The 19,969-nt window shown below is 38.1% G+C and overlaps 1 protein-coding gene and 1 long non-coding RNA gene across 3 annotated transcripts in view; one reads left to right on the top strand and one right to left on the bottom strand.

Moving 5' to 3' along the window:
• Positions 1 to 19,969, top strand: part of slc12a5a (solute carrier family 12 member 5a) — a 2,560,186-nt gene that overhangs the window by 520,110 nt on the left and 2,020,107 nt on the right. The gene's annotated exons all lie outside the window — the stretch shown is intronic.
• Positions 14,062 to 19,969, bottom strand: part of LOC147843695 (uncharacterized) — a 24,306-nt gene continuing 18,398 nt past the window's right edge. For both annotated transcript variants that reach the window (XR_015494415.1, XR_015494416.1), the window contains exon 3: positions 14,062 to 14,708. This is a non-coding gene — a long non-coding RNA (uncharacterized LOC147843695). The remainder of the gene's footprint in view (positions 14,709 to 19,969) is intronic.

Below are 19,969 nucleotides of genomic sequence, written 5' to 3'. Positions count from 1 at the left end.
TTCAGGATGTTCCTTATGTTTTTATTTAATTCACTCTATTTTACATTCAACAACCCTTAACAAACGAAGCACTTCTGTGAGGTAGCTTGAACAATCAAGTAATAAATAACATCAATTCTTCCCTTTTGGACTTTAATGCGACAGTAAATATAAAACAAATCTAATATAAAAACAAATAGCACCTCAACTTAAAATACCCGGCAGGCAATCCCGTTTACATATCTCACAGTTTGATATAGCAATGTTGTGATCATCAACTTTATAATATCTCCAGACCGCAGAGATACTCAGACTTTCAGCTTCAAGCTGCTTCCGTGTTCAACTTTGCTGGCATTTAACCAATAGCATCTCTGTTACAAAGTGATGTCATGCCGCACACATTGCTGTTTCTGTGTGACGTAAAGAAGTGTAACACTGTGCCTCTGCATAACTTTACATTTAAAAAAATAATAATAATAATTACATATAAATATATATAATGTCATTACGTGTTTTAACTTTTAAGTTTGCATTTATTAACTGTATTAATTTCAATAATACAATTGTATATTCATTATTTATGTAATTTCCCTTTGCGGTAAACGTGGTGTGATTTTATCAGATCCATCCTCAAAGTGTTTGTGTGCTCTGTTTTGGTAAGAGGTGCAGGAATTCTGTTGCCGTAACCTCAGTGCTGTAACCTCAAGCAAACCTGTTGTTATATAAATATACATTATGTACCCTGTGCCTCTAGTTACCTCGAGGCCGTGAAATGGGTGTTAACCAGCAACACCGTCTCTTCCTAAGGAAGTGTTTACAAATCTGTTCCCTACTTAAAACCTTTAAAACAAGCCTTGAGAGCAAACAGAGCTGCAAGCTTTGGAGGTGAACACAGATCTGGAGTGTCACTGTTTTCATCCCCAGAGAAACAACATTTATCATAAGCAGAGCAGAACAAGGCGGATCCGTTACACCATCATCACTTTCATCCTGAAGGTTAGACCCAGTGGTTTCACATATACCACAGCTGTATTAAGTTCTTTGACCTGAGCAAATGCAAAAGTTTGAAAAAAAAAAAGTTTTGTTTTGGTGGGACAGCCTATGTTTTTAAAAAATATGTTTTTATATCATCCTTACGCCTGTTTCACACCACAAGCGTCAGCGGCGCGTGAGCAGCGCGTGTGTTTTCGGCGTCCATGTTAACAGATTAGAGCATTCATACCGCACGCAGCAGCAGCGCGTCAGAGCGAGGCGTGAGCGTCGCCGAAGCAGCAGTGCATCGATAGTTTCGGCGCTGGGTCTATTTTTAATGTGCTGCTCACGCTCAATTAAAGTGACAGTGCATTGATAATGACCAAAACACATTGAATGACTGTAAAAAGTCGCAATTTTACCCAATAAATGCGTTAATCATGTCAAATGGTTTATATATAGTCATTCAAATGAACTTAAAACTATTAAAAACGACACAAACATTTATTCAGGCCTGAAAACTAAATGTAAAACAATTTTAGTATCAGTTTTGCTTAAGTTGCACACTAGTGTTGTAGGAGAGGGGAAATAGAATATTTACGGGATTTGTAGTCCATAGCGAAGTGTATTGTGGGTAGTGTAGTTCGACACGCAAGCTGGATGATGTGAGCTCGCTGTGTTCTGTGCAGCTGAGCAGAGAAGTTTTAATCGGCTTTGTTTTATGTTCACTCGAGTTATTCCTACCGGGAGCTGTTTGCACTGTGAATCTGACAACACGAAAATAAGTAAAAGAATGGCATGCATTGGTTACTTTTGTCCGTCTCATCCTCTGCACGAGCATGAATTAACGAGCTGTTATTCTGCCGCTGGGCATCACTGAAGCGGAGAAGGTAACAATAGTTTGATCTGTATAAATATCATAATAACTATATTGTATAAATATTATTATATATAGGCTTACAGCAACCTGACAATCAAAAAACAAATGACATAATATCACAGGCGATTGTCTTCTGACTGTGGAACTTCTCATATAGCTTGAGAAGCATACAGCACTATTTGATCTATAAAATTTGTAAAATAAACATTTGCAGGTTAAAGAAACAGCATAGGAGGGGCCTTGGTGCAGATGAAAAGTTTAAAAGTGTATTTGTATATAGAGAGACATGGGTAACTATAGAATAGACAGAGATAGGTTGATCTCTGCAGCAGCTGCCGAAGAGCTGCGCGCTGCAGACGCAGCTGGTGTGAAAGGCAAACGCCTGCATGCTGCTACTGCTCGACATACGCGCTGCTCACGCTCTGCTGATGCTTGCGGTGTGAAACAGGCGTTAGAAGCAAATTAAGCAATTCTTAAATCACTTATTTATTTTCCTTCGGCTTAGTCCCTTATGTTGCCAAAGCAGAATGAACCGCTATCTATTCCAGCATATATTTTACACTGCGCATAACCTTCCAGCTGCAACCCAGTACTGAAAAACACCCATGCACACTCATTCACACACACACACTCATACACTACGGCCAGTTTAGTCCATACAATTCACCTATAGTGCGAGTGTTGATACAGTCCTCGCTGCAGTCCGCAGCTTGATGACATAGTTGACCAGGTCCGCTATGTAGTTGACGATCGCCTCCACCTCCCCCTACCCTAAACCCAAGCAATGTGTAAGCGTTTGGACTGTATATTAGGCACAACTAATGCGCTTTGCACTGGACTTTAGACCAGCTTTTACTTGGACAATGGCACGGTTTATTTCAGTACCTCAAAAAAGCAACGCGGCAACAATGCACCTTAACACACCTCCTTTATAGGCCGGAACACCCATCAGTCTACAAATTGGCGCAAATGGATTTGCCATTTAAACAACATGGTGCAAAACGTGAAAATTACTGTTGCGCTGGTCTCAAAATAGCAACAAGTCTGGCGCCTGGAGTATTAAATGGCCCTTTCTCTTATTTTTAGTCCAAACATTTAAAAAATCATAAATTTAGAATTTTTTTAAACAAGCATATTTCTATAAAGTAATTTTCTAGACAATGGGTCTCATTCAATAATAATAATTCCATATGCTTTTTGATATTCATACGCATATTTGAACTTCTCACAAAAAACTTCTGCCTAATTGACAACACGTATGTACGCACATGAGGTTGTCCTTAAACTCGTTCTTCTGTGAATTTGGAGTCTTCTAAAATGAGCATCTGCATGCACGTAGTGGGTAATTTGCATAATACACGCCCACACCAGCTCTATATAAGGTCTTTTAGCAAAGTGGCACAAATTATAAGAAGACAAGAAGAGGCAATTATAGCACAGAAACAAAAGAAAAAGAACTGCAATGAGGATGAAGGTTTTGATTTTTGGATGTGGAACAAGCTTTCAGTTGAGTGAACCAAAGTCCCTTTTGGTTCCAGTAATTTGCATGAGTCAACTGACTAATCAATATCTGTTTGCTACCATAACAAAACCAGTCAAGGGCCATGTGTTTTCATAATAACATGCTGTTTTGATGGTCACATCACTACTTTAAACTGAAATACATATATCATTATTTTTATATTTATCCTTCTAAAACATAACAGCCATAGAGTTAAAACGTTAAACAAAATTAACCCAATGTTGCGTTTGTCCATATTTGACACAATGTTAAGTAACAACACAGCATTTTTTAGAGTGTAACACCACTTGCATAGTACTACCATGTTTCTTTAATCACTATAATTATAGTAAATAATATAGCATATTTAAAGTCCTCAAATTAATCTGTTGTGGTAATTCTATATTTGCTATACGATAATACTATAACCACTGAAAAAAATTGTTGCATGCAGAACTGTAGCAAACAATTTATAACAATTAAATAATGTTCAACTTAATTTGTTTGTTTAAATTCAACACAAATAAATTGTTTACAACCAATTGGCTGACCCAGTCGCCCTCCTCCTCCTCCTTCCCTAAACCCAAGCGACGATTTGCAAAAGCCGTCCATAAAAAAAAAGCAAAAGCCCTTGTCCGATTTTGACCACGTTTTTGGATCTCGCCGCGTTCTCGCCCCATCGCGAACTTGTTCGCTTTTATTTTTTGGATTCTGTTTTTCATCTTACCTGATTTCTGGGACCGCTCTTCCCTGGACTCGATCCCGGTCGTCGCCGTTGCCGGCTCCTCCTCCTCCGGGCCTCCGCTCCACCAACGTAACGCTGCGAGCTAAGCGGACAAACTGGTTTCGTTTGTCTCCACACGGAGGTGAGCTGTCAGCCGGCAAGCGCGAAGAGGAGGAGCGGCGTCACACCGCCCCGTAGCGTTCGCTCGAAAATAACAAAACGCAGCCATACGTACCTCCGGCCACGTAAATCGCGGTCTCCAGAAACGTCCGCGGGGCTACGTTTCCAGATTGAGCTTGGGTTGACTATAAAACATGTTTAAAAAAAAAAACTTTTTTTGAACTTTTTAAGGATAAAAGTTGTTGGAAGAAAGTTCAAGATCTCATAATGCAATTAAAAACACAAATAAATGGGGAAAAATAAAAATCAAATTGTGGAAAACTGCAAATTTATGGATATTTTTAGTTTATATAATTCAAATTTTTATAAATATTCCTAATAGGATTGCAACTATTACTGTGATTTTCTTTTTACATTTATTTCGTTTATATATATATATATATATATATATATATATATATATATATATATATATATATATATATATATATAAATTTGACCTTTACAGACTTATATTGTATTATAAAAATTGTATAAAACAAGTTCTGAGATTGCTGAATGTTAGCATTGTTTACCTGTATGTGCTTATATGCATCTATATGTACATAAATGGATGTGAGCAGTAAAGCAGGGGAGTCATTGAGTAGTAGAAGGAGAAACGAGAAAATAACAGGCCTGAAGCAAGATGCAGAAAAGCAGCAGTGGTTTGGCGCTCACCATGATGGAGAGAGAGCTTTTCTGTGCCACGTGGGAACCCGGTGCCCAGATTGCGGAGCGCCAAAAACAACACAGCATTTGGCAGAACCGGCATACGCTCATCCCAACATCCCGGTGACATGGGCCGCCTGGCAGACTCTAACACCATTGGAGCTCCAACCCAGAGGCTTTATGAAGACCCTGCCGCTTGTTATTTCTGTTAGCAGGCGTTTCTTCTCGCTCTCCACAGATGGTTCTGCTCAGACGGAGCGTGTTTGCTTTACTTAAGAGCCGCTTTGCCAAATAATGGTGTGATATTTTTCCTCAGCAACTCTTCCTCATCCAGTCAGTCTGCGTTTTTGTGTTTGTGGAAGTAATGCCTTTTAGCGCGTTCTTGTTTGCCTTTTCTGTTGATCATTATTATATATTTTTTTCCAGTTTTTAACCAAAAGTTGAGTAGGTCATTAAAAAGAGCTAGTTCTGGGTTTATAAGACAGGTGGTGGCTGTGTACAAGTAAATGAGCATCCTTGAAATGGTCAAGGGTCATTTTACAGTCTTGCTTGTTATAAGTGAAGTTTATTCATAAACTAATTTCGAGAGGAGCACGTGATTATGATTGAACACGGCTGGTTCTGCATTAGCATGCTTGATCCACCAATCAGGCCATTCCTAACCACTATAAAGAGCCAGGGGTTTTTCACTACAGTCATCTTCGATTTGAAGAATCCCCCCTTCCACCCCTACCTTTTCACCTTTCCCTCCATAGGGCAGCACGGTGGCTCAGTGACTAGCACTGTCGCCTCACAGCAACAACGTCACCGGTTTTAGTTCCTTAACAGGCCGGTGGTCGTTTCTGTGTGTAGTTTGCATGTTCTTCCCTTGCTTGCGTGGGTTTTCCTCGGGTTCTCCGGTTTCCTCCCACATTCCAAAAACATGCACAACAAGTTAATCGTTAAATCTAAATTTCAATACAGGTAATCTAATAATGCAGCATATCTTTTAATAGCTTTCAATCTTAGTCTTTAGCTATTATCAAAGGGGAGTTGTCGAGATCTACCTGAGCTCGAGGCTCCCCTCTCTTCCTCCAAACAGGAGGGAGCCCAGGGCTCAAGAACCTTCGAGCTCAGGGCTCTCTCCCGGGGCAGCATGCCAAACTTGCTTATAATCAATCATCAGCTAAGTGTGAACTCTTGAAACAACGTCGCTAATCTGTGCACTTTTTTACAGAATGTTTTATCGAACACCATAACCTTTCATCCCCCCTTGAATCTATTTTTCTTCCCTTCTAGTCATATTGAATGCCTTTAGGGTGTAGCTATCAGTAATTTAGGGCAGGACTATTAAGCCTGGTTTATACTTCTGCGTCAAGTGACCGGCGTAACCCACGGCGCATGCAACGCGCGTAGCTGTGCATTTATACTTTTGCGCTCTGTCTCTGTTGGTCTGCATTGACACTTCCGAAACGCTAGTTGGCAGTGAGGTGTAAATGTTCCTCTGTGTCGAGTTTCTTCACTGCTGTTTTGCTTTGCCTGAACACTTCTGGGATGTACAAGTGGCTCAAACTCGCTCATTTTGAGGCAGGAACCGGCGGACGTGCAACAACTTTAACTATGAGGTAAACACAAAACAAAACTTTCCATCCGGAGCTCCTTCACGGGACTCCACACTTGTAAACAATCGCTCCATCAGGCTCGCACCATTCACGCGGCTCTCTGTCCCGCCCAGACTCGTCAGCCTTACCAAGCCGACCAATCACAGAGCTTACACTACATGTCGTTGCGACGTGTAGTTACATTTTTTTGAGAGGTGCACGTCAGCGACGCCGACGGCCACGGCAAAGGGCTATGCGTCAGCGCCGTAGCATACGCCGGCGTTTGACGCAGAAGTATAAATCAGCCTTTAGTCCTTTAGGGCAGTGGTTCTCAAAGTAGGGGTCGGTACCCCTCGGCGGGCCGCGAGACATTTGCGGTGGGGGTAGGTCGCTTGGCAACTTCTAAAAATTTACATAATTTATCCATAACCTCCTGGAGAACAAAATAATAATTAATAGTAACATTGTTAACACGTTAATAATAAACATTAAGAAAACATTATGCAACTAAAAAGCCATCAGCCTTTCAAAATGTTTTGTTTCTGCGGCCCCAGGGGTGATTACGTTATATTTAGGACACAGCAATAGCGTCACACATTGATTTTATGGCACCAGGTAAAACTTTCTGACACCTTTAAGGCTCTCACATACATTAAAAATAAATACAGTCCACAACTGAACATGGAGGACGGTCTCCGAGTGGCGTTCTACCAAAAATAAACGATGAATAGACTTGGGCCTATTGGTATATGTGCACCGGTGGGTGCAACGTTTATATATTTATAATCACTTGAGAGGATTTTGGGGGTCGCGAGTTACTGGCATTGTTATTTTGTCGGTCGCAGGCTAAAACGTTTGAGAACTCCTGCTGTAGGGTAGAGCTAACAGTAATTTAGGGCAGGACTCTCAGTCTTTTAGGGTGGGACTATTAGTGCTTTAGGGTGGATTATCAGTCCTTTGGGGTGGGGCTATTAGTCATTTAGGGCGGAGCTATCAGTCATTTAGAGTGGAACTATCAGTCCTTTGAGGCGGAGCTATTAGTTATAGGGTGAGCTATCAGTCCTATAGGATGGAATAATCAGTCATTTAAGGCGCAGCTATCAGTCATTTAGGGCAGGACTATTAGTTCATTATGGTGGAGCTAACAGTCATTAAGGGTAGGACTCTCAGTCTTTATGGGTGGGATTATTAGTGCTTTAGGGTGGAATAATCAGTTCTTTAGGGCGGGGTTATTAATCATTTAGGGCGGAGCTATCATTCCTTTAAGACAGAACTATCAGTCATTTAGGGTGGGACTCTTAGGCATTTAGGGTGGGACTATTAGTCCTTCAGGTGTGGAACAATAAGTCCTTTGAGGCAAAAGTATTTAGGGCAGGGCTATCTGTGATTTAGGGTGGAGCTATCAGTTCATTAGGGTGGGGCTATTAGTCCTTTAGGGTGAAACTCTCAGCCCTTTGGGGTGGGGCTATTAATAATTTTTAACAGAACTATTAGCTATTTAGGGTGGAGCTATCAGTTTTTTAGGGTGGAGCTATTAGTTATTTAGAGTGGAGCTAACAGTCTTTTAGGGTAGAACTATTAGTTATTTAGGGTGGAGCTAACAGTCTTTTAGGGTGGAGCTATTAGTCATTTAGGGAGAAACTATCAGTCCTTTATTAATCATTAAGAGTGGAACAATCAGTCCTTTGGAGCGGAAGCTATTAGTCATTTAGGATGGGGTTATTAGTCATTTAAGGTGGAACAAATAGTACTGTGGGGGAGGGCTATTAGTCATTTAGGCGGAGCTATCCGTCATATAGGGCGTGACAGGCAGTGCGCCGTTTCTGCTCTTCTGTTGTCCATTCGTCAATCGTCCTTTTCATTTTGTTTGCAACGCCCATCTTTCAACAAAACAATTAGTTCTCAAAAGGATAAAATTAAGCCCCACCCTCCATTATATTTTCAGTTATATGTACATCATGCTATTGGACAAAAGAATCGTAACTTTCGTTTCCTCCCGACTTTAACTGAAGAGCTGACGGTTAAGTAGAGGCAGATTTTTAAATGATTGTTGATTAATGTTTAACCTAATGAAAAACAATCTAATTCATCTACACCAAAACTTTTATAAAGATGCATTTGGTCATTAGGTTCTGATGATTATGCAAACGCTTGAGGTGAATTAATTCTGTTCATGACAGAAATGCAGATTAATGAGTGGCTGCTTCTCCAATATGACGGGAAATTAAAGTCTGTGAGCATCAGAAGTTGCTGCACTTTTGACACATTTTCAACAGAATATTAAGTAGGGGGCGGGGTTTCATTTTAGTGCTCCTCCTCTCATATGTCATCAGAAAAGGGGCTGCTGTTCTATGGTCAGATTTGTTATTAAAAATGACCAAAACTAACTTTTTTAACAGGCATTATTCCATGACTTTAAAGTGGAAATAAATATGAGTAAAGTGACACGTAACTAAGCAAATACTTTTTCTCCACCAAAAGAGTAGAAACTTTCAGGATGTTGTATAAATATGGAAATTGGGACGCAGTACATGTTCCCTGCATTTTCTCAGCTGTTTTTTAAAGGGTCTATGATTTTCATATATGAATTTCCCTGTCGTCTAGACGACTGTATTAAAGATTTCATTTGATCCACAGCTAAAAATGTCACTGGGGATTGTTCTCTCCTGTGGGTGTTTTCCCAGGCGCTCGTGTAGTAAAACATCTTTTGTGTATGGCCTGTATTCTGTCTATGACAGCACAACAATGGGGAAATTCCCTACTATTTTCTTCTGGACGTAATAATAGTCACTGGAGGAGGAGAACAGCAGTACTATAGTTAATGCCAACCATAAATACACTGCAAGAAATGCTTTTCTAAGAGTCCAAATAGCTAAATATTCTTAAATCAAGATGTATTTTATACGCTGTAAAACGTTTCTGTATTTTTGTTATTCAGAAGTGTTTTCCGTTTATTTATGGTTGTGAATTGCATTATGGGATGTTGATCTCTGCTCTGTCGACTTCTGATGTTGAAAACTCAAGTCTTCAGTTTAACAAAGTGACTTTTAGTGACATTTTAGTAGTTTGAAATAAAATAACGCACAACAAACAATATCTAGAGAAATAAGTCTGTCAAATAACAGAAAATGTGATGGCAGTTTATTACAAGGTTTTGTAGGTTTTGTACAAGCACTGCAAACTATTACAAATGTTCATAAGTCACTTTTTTTAACTTTTCAAAGATAAAAGTGGTAATAAGGATCAGCATTCTATAGTGCAATTCAAAAGCAGAAATAAATGGGGAAATTAAAAAAAAACATGACTCATAAAATACTGAATATTTACCAATATTTCTTACAGTGTAGACAAATAAAAATATTGTTTCAATTTCAGAAATATTAAGTCACAATTTATTAGATTCTTTCTCTCAAAAAATAATAATAATCTACTTGTGGGGTCAAAAAATGATCCTGTTTTCGGTTTGAAAAAAATTTGTTTCCCCATTGACAGATTATAAGCTTTTATGAAAAGACTCTTACTTTGGACTTATTACTTCTGAAAATACAGACAATATATCACTTTAAACTATTAAAAATGGTAATAAAAGTCACTTTTTTAACTTTTCAAGGTTAAAGTTATTGGATGAAAGATGAAGGTTCATAATGCAGTCCAAAGCATAAATAAACAGGAAAAAAATGTATCACAAAATAGAGAAAACTTTATGCATATTTTTATAGCGTAGACAAGTAAAAATACTGATTTGGTTTCAGAAAATAATGTCAAAAATAAGTGAAAAATAAAAAGCAACATAATCTACTTCTGGAGTGAGAAAAATGATCTTGTTTTTGGTTTGAAATAAGATTATTTTGCTTACCCCATTGGTATTATTAGCTTTTTTTTTATGAAAAAACTCTTACTTTGGACTTATTACTTCTGAAAACACAGACAATATATGGCTTCAAACTATTAAAAATGGTAATAAAAGTCACTTTTTCAACTTTTCAAGGTTAAAAATTATTGGATGAAAGATGGAGGTTCATATGGCAATCCAAAAGCAAAACTAAAGGGAAAAATGCATTACAAAATACAGAAAACGTTATCCATATTTTCTACAGCGTAGACAAGTAAAAATATTAATTTGGTTTTAGAAATAATAAGTCAAAATTAAGTGAAAAATAAAAAGCAACATAAACTACTTCTGGAGTGAGAAAAAAGATCCTGTTTTCAGTTTGAAATAAGATTATTTTGCTTAAACCATTGGTAGATTATTAGCTTGTTTTATGAAAAAACTCTTACTTTGGACTTATTACTTCTGAAATCAAAACAAAGTTTTTTTTTGTTTTACTTTTCTAGAAAATGCTTCTTAATTAGGGAATTTGATTTATATCTGTACTAGAAACAAGACCCAAACGAAGTAGAAAAGCATTTTTTTTTCATTGCAGCACAATGGACAGTCTTCATAATCTTAAATCTTTCCCAGTGCTGAGTTACAGCTGGAAGGGCATCCGCTGCGTAAAACCAGCCTGATCTCACGAGGAAACGCAAAAGTATTTAAAATTTTGTCAGTTTAGTGGTTAATTCATACAAGTTCAGTGTTACGAAAATGAATGATTATAAAAAGGAGGCGTGGCACCAAACCCCACCCCTAACCCCAACCATCATTGGGTGATGAGCAAATCCTACTAAACTGTACAAATTAGATTGTATGAATTCATACGAATTAGCCACTAAATCAAAAAGTTGCGAATTGTTGTGAGATTGCGTTAGTAACACATATGCTGGATAAGTTGGCGGTTCATTCCGTTGTGGCGACCCCAGATTAATAAAGGGACTGAGCCAAAATGAAAATGAATAAATGAATAATCTTAAATCCTAGAAGGTTTTTAATATTTAGATTTTTTTTAAGCGTATGTACATTTATATGTATTCATGTATGCATTATATCATCTTTGCATTAAAATACAAAAACAATACATGCCCGCTGATGTGAGGTGTTTCAACACAATCTCACGGCAATTCGTAACTTTTTCATTTAGTGGCTAATTCGTATGAATTCGTACGATCTAATTCGTACAATTTTGTACGATTTGCTCATCCCCCAATGACGGTTGGGGTTAGGGGTGGGGTCAGGTGCCACGCCTCCTTTTTAAAATTGTACCATTTCCTATGACTGAACTCGTACGAATTCGTACGAATTAGCCACTAAACTGGCAAAACGTAAAATACTTACGTTTTCTTGTGAGATCAGGCTGGGTGTTTCTAATGTAGTGTGTATGGAGGCAGGACACTAAATCTGAAATTATTCTCTCTTCTGTCTCACACTATTTCCCCCCTTTTTCCTGAACGTCTTGATAACATCATTGTGTTTTTCTTTTAATATTTCAGCAAATAGGATTGTAAGACACTACTTGTCCTCTCCCATTCACTGTGCTGCCAAGTTTATGCAAATATGACGACTTCTGCTACTGAGAAATACAGTGAAAAGGGTCTAAGATGCTTTTAAAACACTATTTTTGAGGGGAAAACTGGGAAAAGATGGGTCCAGTAAAATAGTCCAAATGAAAATAAACATGAGAAAAATTATGCTAAAATGTTTTTGCAGTTTCTCCATCTGAGAGACGCGTCAGTCTTTTGTTCTCTCATTTATCTCTACGTCTGTGGTTTTTGCTCTTTGCTAATTTTAAAAAGACTTTAAAATCACTGGTTGCTTCAGAGTTCATCAAACACTCTGAAAACAAAGTGAATGTGTTTAATAAGAGTGGCCTGCGGTCGAGAGGTCGTTCACAGCGCGTTCACTAGCCGCTTCGTCTGGCAGACAATTAAAAGTGTTTGTTTTATGGTTTGAACTTGACTGAAGTTATACAGTAACTATCTTATTATGTCTGGAGAAAAATATGAAAATGAGCCGCCTTTATTGAGGAAATTAAATTCTGTGTGTCATGTGAAGCCAGAAGGGAAGGACACTCCCTGTGTGTGTGTGTGTGTGTGTGTGTGTGTGTGTGTGTGTGTGTGTGTGTGTGTGTGTGTGTGTGTGTGTGTGTGTGTGTGTGTGTGTGTGTGTGTGATCATCAGATTAAAATTTCTGACAGTTGAGAGACAATTATAATATATATATATATATATATATATATATATATATATATATATATATATATATATATATATATATATATATATATATACAGTTGAAACCAGAAGTTTACATACATTGTATAAAAAGGCACATAACAATTTTAAAGAAAGTCAGATGTTAATGTTAACTACACTTTTTCTCTTTTAGGTAAGTTTGGATTATCACTTTTGTTTCTCTTCTGCTTGATAGCAGAATAATGAGAGAGATATTTGTGGAGAAATTGTTATAACTTTTCTTGATAGTCAAGTTTACATACAATAAGATTATTCTGCCTCTGAAAAAGCTCAGATGATGATGTCAAGGTTTTGGAAGTTTCTGATTGGTTAATTGACAACATTTGAGTTAATTAGAGGCACAACTGTAGAATAGTATTTAAAAAAAACCTACTGCTTCCTTTTCTGACAACATGGGAAAATCAACAAGCCAGAATCAACAAAAAAGCCAGATTACAATCTGCTAAATACTCTGGGAAAAATAATAATGTTTGGAGACATGTCCTGTGGTCTGATGGAACGAAGATTGAACTGTTTGGCCATAATGACCAGTGTTACATTTGGAGGACAAAGGGGAAAGCTTACAAGCCTAGGAACACCATCCCAACTGTGAAGTATGGGGGCGGCAGCATCATGTTGTGGGGCTGTTTTGCTGCAGGAGGGACTGGTCCACTTCACAGCATAGATGGCATCATGAAGAAAGAACATTATGGAGAAATACTGAAGCAACATCTCAAGACATCAGCCAGGAAATTAAAACTTGGCCACAAATGGCTCTTGCAAACACACCATGATCCTAAGCATACTGCCAAATTAGGTAAAATGTGCTTTAAGGACAACCAAGTGAATTTTTTCTGGCCATCACAAAGCCCTGATCTCAATCCTATAAAAAATTTGTGGGAAGAGTTGAAAAAGCTTGTGTGAGCAAGAACCTTCAAATCTGACTCAGTTACACCAATTCTGTCAGGAGGAATGGGCCAAAACTCCTGCAAACTATTGTGAGAAGCTTGTGGAAGGATACCCAAAACATTTGACCAAAGTTATACAGTTTAAAAGCAAAGCTAAAAAATAACAGGGAAATGTATGTAAAATTTTGACTGTCTAGAAATTAATAATAAAAAAAAAACCTCTCTCATTATTCTGGCATCATTTAGGTAATCCTGACGGATCTAAAATAGCAAACGTTTAGTATGATTTATCATCAGACATTTTTTAAAAATGGTTATGTTCCTTTTATTTTTAAAGTGTATGTAAACTTCTGGTTTCAACTGTGTATATATATATACACACACACACACACACACAAACACACACAGTATGTTTTACACAGCGGATGCCCTTCCAGCTGCAACCTAGTACTGGGAAACATCCATACATGCACACACACACATGCACGCACACAAGCACGCACGCACGCACGCACGCACACACACACACACACACACAAACACACTAATACACTACAGCCAATTTAGTTTATTCAATTAACCTATAGTGCGTGTGTTTGGACTGTGGGGTAAACATAAAAAAAAATCTTCTTTCCATTAAACAGAAACTGATGTACAGGAGGGCTAGTAATACAGGAAGGCTAATATTAATAATAATAATTACAGGAGGGCTAATACATTTGACTCTAAATAGTTTGCAACCACAAACCTTAAAAACATTTTTGTAAATGCAGTGCATCATTTTGTTCAGTGTAGGTTTTCAGGGTGTAATTGGTCTCTAATAACAGTGAACCTGACAAAACTGTGGGTCAGCAAGAGTAAAAGGTCACACGGAGGTCATCGGCTCAGAGCATTAATAAAGATCTTAAAGAGAGCCTGGTCAGAATGAGCTGATTTGTGAAGAAACGCCTGAGGTGTGAAAGAAACCAGAGGAGGAAAAGACCGACTTACACTATTTCTGTTCTCACACTGGAGGCTGGGCAGGGCAGGGCAGGTGAGCGGGGCGTTCGGCGCTTCTCTACGCCTGCGGGGATGAGAGAACAACAAAAAAACTGACATTCTGCGCATTTCCTCTGCTGTTCGCCAACTGGCTCTAGGCTGAAGATTTCCCAAAGCCTGCGATGAGAAAACTCCTCCCACCAGAGCCTCCTAAACCATGAGAACCTGCAGACTTTCTCCTCACTTTCACCTGGAATGACAAACCATGATAGAGTTGTTTCAGACAAGAGGAAACAAAAAATACCATGGTAATTTATAGTAAATGCCATAGCTATATTTTTGAACCATGCTATTGGCCTTATTTTTCACGTACACTCAATAAATGACTTTTGTTGCTTGTTCAAACTACTTATTTAAAATGAGCTGAAACAACACTATTTTTAGATTCAATTTAATTGTTTTGTGCAATCCACTTCAATATTTTTAAAAGATTACATTAACTCAATTGATTTGTGTTGGGACAACATGTAGGAATTGTGTGGAACCCTGCAGTTTTTTACAGTGTACACGTCTTCTTCTTACATCCTGAAACCGTGAAAATCACAAAATAAAATAAGTTAGTTTAACTCATAATTTACAAAAAACTTACTTTGAGTGTTACAGAAAGAAGGTCGCTGGTTTGAGTTCTGGCTGGGCCAGTTGGCATTTCTGTGTGGAGTTTGCATGTTCTCCCCGTGTTGGCATGGGTTTTCTCCTGGTGCTCCGGTTTCCCCCACGGTCCAAACACATGTGTTATAGGTCAGTGGTCCTCAATCACGAAGCCGCGGACCGGTACACAGTCCAAACTTAAGTGTTATAGGTCAGTGGTCCTCATCGACGAAGCCACGGACAAGTGCATAGTCCAAACACATGTGTTATAGGTCAGTGGTCCTCAATGACGAAGCCACGGACCGGTGCATAGTCCAAACACATGTGTTATAGGTCAGTGGTCCTCAATCACGAAGCCGCGGACCGGTACATAGTCCAAACACATGTGTTATAGGTCAGTGGTCCTAAATCACGAAGCTGCGGACCAGTACATAGTCCAAACACATGTGTTATAGGTCAGTGGTCCTCAATGACGAAGCCACGGACCGGTACATAGTCCAAACACATGTGTTATAGGTCAGTGGTCCTCAATGACGAAGCCGCAGACCAGTACATAGTCCAAACACGTGTTATAGGCCAGTGGTCCTCAATGACGAAGCCACGGACCGGTACATAGTCCAAACACATGTGTTATAGGTCATTGGTCCTAAATCACGAAGCCGCGGACCGGCACACAGTCCAAACTTATGTGTTATAGGTCAGTGGTCCTCAGTGACGAAGCCGCAGACCAGTACATAGTTTAAACACGTGTTATAGGCCAGTGGTCCTCAATGAAGAAGCCACGGACCGGTACATAGTCCAAACACATTTGTTATAGGTCAGTGGTCCTCGGTAAAATTGTCAATCGTTGACCGGTCCGTGGTGACAAATAGGTGAATTGAATAAACTAAATTGGCCGTAGTGTATGAGTGTATGTGTGTGTGTGTGTGTGTGTGTGTGTGTGTGTGTACATGAGTGCGTATGGGAGTCTCCCAGTACTGAGTTGCAGCTTGAAGAGCATCCGCTGCTAAAAAACATATGCTGGATAAGTTGGAGATTCATTCCACTGGGGCGAACCTGGGTTAAAAAAAGGGAATAAGCCGACAAGAAAATGAAGTAATGAATAATACTACAGTGCTGAAGCATTCAACCCAAGCTCATTGTGGAAACGTACCTGTAGCCCCGCGGACGTTTCTGGAGACCGCGATTTACGTGGCCGGAGGTGGCGGGATCCGAAAAACGCGGTCGAAATCGAAGACAAGGGCTTTTGCTTTTTTTTGCTTTCTGGACGGCTTTTGCAAACCGTCGCTTGGGTTTAGGGAAGAAGGAGGAGGAAGAGGAAGGCGGCCGGGTCGGCCGATCCGACGGCTTTTCGTGCGAGAACAGCGCGGGCGCGAACGGCGTGCGCTCCCGAGAGGCGCCCGAGACGCGAAAAAGCGCACAGCGGCCTCTCGCGGATCCGCGAAAACAAAAACCGCTCGAAATATGTACCTTCCGGGATGTAAATGGCGGTCCGCAGAAACGTCCGCGGGGCTACGTTTCCACAATGAGCCCGGGTTGGAAGCATTCGTTAACTAATTCATGGTAACACTTTACAATAAGCTTGTATTAGTTAATGTTAGTTAATGCATTTATTAACATCAACAAACAAAGAACAAAACATTAATTACAGTATTTGTTCATGTTTGAGAACCTTAGTTAATTTGATAAAACGTGTTGTTAACTCATGGTGCATTAACTAATATCAACATGCATGTATTTGGATGTTAATAATGCATTAGTAAATGTTGAACTATCCATGATTAATAAATGCTGTATATGTATTGTTTATAATTAGATCATTTCATTAACTAATGAAACCTCAGTGCAAAGTTTGACCAAATTCATTAACTTATTATACTTTTATTATTTATTTATTTATTATTTATTTATTTATTATTATTACTATTATTTTCAATACATTACTATAGTATTTTTATTTTATTTATTTATTTTGATGTGTTTACTCTCAGTTAAATCAAAGCATGTAGATTGGGTTGTCCATGTTCAAGCTGTGCTGGGAATGGTCACGCTTTAGACTTTACACATGTGTGCGTGTGTGTGTGTCTCCAACAGCTTCATTACTCTGTCTGTGAACAAAGATGCTGGACCGCCTGTCAAACCACATGTAATTTCAACTAGACTGCCATGACCAACACTATTTATGATTTCTTTAAAGTCTACTTATCTTATTTTAAGATTTGCCCCCTGTTATTGGGCTTGAACCACACACTTAACAGATGCCATCAACTCTCAAATATCATAAAAGTTTTATTTAAGACGAAAGTTAATCCGAAATGTTTATTTACAGACCATCTCAGATCTTCCTCTCCTGCGAAAATGTAATACTTTTTCAAACATTTCATTTCAGATATTAAAGTGCTGTTTAATTAAGAGAAGATTGGTTCAAAACATCTTTAAACATAAAAGATTAATCATAAATATAGTTTTTAAAACAATTATTTTAATAACTAATTTCCTCTTGTCTTTGCCAAGATGACAGACTGTTTTAGTTGTTAATTTGCAAGATACTATTTTGAGTGCAATTTAAAAGCAATTTAACACTATAGCTACAGTAAATTAGGTAAACTAGGAAAGCTAAAGTGATTAGAGTCATTGGACAATAGTGGCTTGTTCTGTTGTCAGTCGGGAAGATAAATCTTAAAGTGGTTAACTAATTCATTCATTTTCTTGTCGGCTTAGTCCCTTTATTAATCCAGGGTAGCCACAGCAGAATGAACCGCCAACTTATCCAGCACGTTTTCACGCAGCGGATGCCCTTCCAGCCTTTACCTATTTCTGGGAAACATCCACACACACACTCATTCACACACAAACACACTCATACACTCCGGACAGTTTAGCCTACCCAATTCACCTGTACCGCATGTCTTTGGACTGTGGGGGAAACCGGAGCACCCAGAGGAAACCCACGCAAAGCAGGGAGAACGTGCAAACTCCACACAGAAACGCCAACTGAGCCGAGGCTCGAACCAGCAACCCAGCGACCTTCTTGCAAAAACAGCTTTTATTCTGGTCAAACTAAAATAAATAAGGCTTCTAAAGACAAAAAAGGAAATACTGTAACAAAAAAAACATCACTTTGGAAATATTTGAAAAAAATAAAAAACTTCACAGGAGGGCGTATAATTTTGCCATTCATTTGCAACCATTTAGTTTTATTAAACAAACACAAAACTATATAATTCATAAACGTATTGTAGGCGCATGAAAGAATGCAACAATTACAAAAGCAGAACTGAAAAATGAATTGTAAGAACAGAGGACATACAGTTGAAGTCAGAATTATTAGCCCCCATTTGATTTTTTTTCTTTTTTAAATATTTCCCAAGTGATGTTTAACAGAGCAAGGACATTTTCACAGTATGTCTGATAACATTTTTTCTTCTGGAGAAAGTCTGATTTCTTTTATTTTGGCTACAATAAAAGCAGTTTTAAATTTTATTAACACCATTTTAAGGTCAATATTATTCACCCCTTTAAGCTATATTTTTCGATAGTCTACAGAACAAACCATCATTACACAATAATTTGCCTAATTACCCTAACCTGCCACATTAAGCTGTGTAGAAGTGTCTTGAAAAATATCTATTCAAATATTATTTTCTGTCATCATGGCAAAGATAAAATAATTCAGTTATTAGCGATGAGTTATTAAAACTATTAGGATTAGAAATGTATTGAAAAAATCTGCCTCTCGCTAAACAGAAATAAGGAAAAAATAAACAAATAAACAGGGGGGCTAATAATTCTAACTTCAACGGTATAAACAAGACAAAAACCAAACCAGACACAGGTGAACACAATCAGCGAAACAAAACAACCAAAAAACAAACAAACAAACATCAGAAACAGGAACTAAAAAAAAAATAAACTAATACAATACATACAAATATAAACAATAATAATAAGAATTTAAAAAATAATTGTACACTTTAGTTTAAGTGGCAGTTCTTACAACTATCTGGTTAATTTCCTGCCCATTTTTACGATACTTACGATATTTACTTTACTAATAAAATACATAATCTGCATCATCTTATTCTATGCTTCTAATCCTATGCATTACCTAAACTCAACTTCTACCTAAATAGCTATTAATAAGCAGCAAATTAATAGTTTACTGAGATAAATTTCATAGATAATGGTTTGCTAATAGTGAAAATTGTACCTTAAAATAAATCTTAATTTGTTATGCAAACACAACCGAGAAGAAAACATCTAAAATTCAACCTAACAAAAAAATTGTTGGATATAAATATCACGGTTTTATGGTTTCAAGGTATTGTGATTACAGCTCTAAAATATATTCTTTTTAAATGTTCAAGAAACCCTCGAGTACTTTTTTTTTTGAGATTTTAACAGATTAGTGTGTGTTGAGCATCAGTTGAGACAATGTTAGCAGCTGTCTGGATAATTTTGAGCTTTTGTCAGCTAATTTCAGCTTCCGGGTTTAAAATGATTTTTGGGGCGGATCAAAATCTGTGACGTGGCACAAAACTGCAAGTGCAAAGATGACGCGTCGGTTTCTCATTATTATTCATAGCAGAATTTCTTATCCTATGAGAAGAGCCGGCTTCTTAATTATTCATGACTGCGTGTGCTTTCTGAAGGCAAGACAGACCTGCCAGTGCCAAGCTGTAAGACCCTATGTTGATGACTGGGTGAGAACACGTCCACGGACCCACGGTACACAGTTGTTATGGCATAAAAACTCAAAACTGGCTTGAATAAAAACAATAATCAAGGTTTGAGCCGAACATATGAAGGACACAGATGATTGAATTAATAAATTGAAATACCGTCAATACTCTTTAATTTTTC

This window comes from Danio rerio, chromosome 6 (genome assembly GCF_052040795.2).
Source record: "Danio rerio strain M-AB ecotype USA chromosome 6, GRCz13ab, whole genome shotgun sequence".
In the NCBI taxonomy this organism is placed as follows: Eukaryota; Metazoa; Chordata; class Actinopteri; order Cypriniformes; family Danionidae; genus Danio; species Danio rerio.
This window is presented reverse-complemented; position numbering and strand designations above follow the sequence as displayed.